Genomic DNA, 1,569 nt, shown 5'->3' with positions numbered 1-1,569 from the left:
GGCAACCAGCCCAGGCAGCAGCAGCAGCAGCAGCAGCAGCAGCAGCAGCAGCAGCAAATGCCCTTGAAGCTAGGCTTACAAAACTGAGAACAGTGAGCAACTAAGTCCAAGGTCACACATGGCCAGGGACAGGACCAAGGTGTGGCTCAACGTCTCAGGAGGAAGAACGCTTTCTTTAGTCATCCGAGACACAGCCCAGTGAGACCACAAACCCATCAGCCACAGGAAAGGCTGGAGAACATTGTTGTTATAGCATAGTCAAGGCAATTAAAGCAAGCATTCATCAGTCTGAACCCTCTTTCAGCTAAATTGCCTTTCGAGAGCGGGAGCAAGGCTGGGAGAGACGGCTCAGTCAGCAAAGTGCTTGCTGTAGCAGTACGGTGCATGCTGTTCCGATGCATGCAAGTTCAGATCCCCAGAACCCACATAAAAACACCAGACATGCTCACGCAGACCTGACAGGAGGGATCCCCGGGGCTTGCTGGGAGCCAATGTAGCCAATTAGTGAGCTCCAGGTTCAGTGAGGGTCCTTGTCACCAAAAATAAGGTGGAGGTGCTAGAGAGATGCCTCTGTGGGTAAGAGCACTTATCCGTGCAAACAGGAGGATCTGAGTTCAAGTCCCCACACTCACATATAAAGCAGGGCCCAGCTGGGTATCCCTGTAACCTTAGCACTGGGTAATAAGGAAGGGTGTACCCCAGGAACTCAGAAGTCAATGGCTAGCCAATCTAGGTAAATGAGTGAGACACACTGTCTCGAGGAAGTAAGACAGAGAGCAACAGAAGAAGGTGTCCAGTGTTAACCTCTGACCTGTACGTACGAGCGTGCGCGCGCGCGCACACACACACACACACACACTCCAGGGAATGGAGGCAAAAGCAACATTCTGAATTCTGATAGACTAAAGAGCATCAGTGCTTGTGGATCTTGGCAGACAGAATGGGTGAAAGATGACAGAGAAGCTGCGGGCCAGCATCAAGTGTGACATGTAAGCGGTCACGGGCAAAGACAGCAAAGCATGACTCACATCTGAGGGAGAATGGCAGCCGAAGTGACAGATGCTGGCTTGGAGCAGAGTAGAAATAAAACACTCCGGAGCGTGATAGTGATAGAGACAGGACCCAGCTCAATCTCGCCACCGTGTACAGGCGGGAAAGCACACAAAAAGTACTGGCTCAGATTATTATTGAAGTCAATCAAGCCCAGAAAGAACTAGGAAGTAATATCGAGGGTAGTAGAGATAGCTCAGTTGGGAGACTACTTGCCAAGAAGTCATGGATCCCTGGGCTTGAATCTCAGTACCACAGGAACCCAGCATGGGGGTACATAACCTGTAATTCCAGTACTGTGGAGGATCGGAAGTTCAGGGTCACCTGTGGCTACATAGTGAGTTTGAAGATGTCTTGGACTATATGAGACCCTGCCTCAAATGATGACATTTTAAAAGTTTTACTTTTCTGTTAATTATGTGTCTGGGTATGTACACATGAGTGCAGGTGCCCTAGGAGTCCACAAGAGGGCGTTGGATTCTCTGAGGCTGGAGCTGCAGGTGGTTGTGAGCTGCCAAA

Source organism: Mus musculus, chromosome 2 (assembly GCF_000001635.26).
Source record: "Mus musculus strain C57BL/6J chromosome 2, GRCm38.p6 C57BL/6J".
NCBI lineage: Eukaryota > Metazoa > Chordata > Mammalia > Rodentia > Muridae > Mus > Mus musculus.
The sequence above is the reverse complement of the archived record's forward strand: the minus strand, read 5'-3'. Positions refer to the sequence as shown.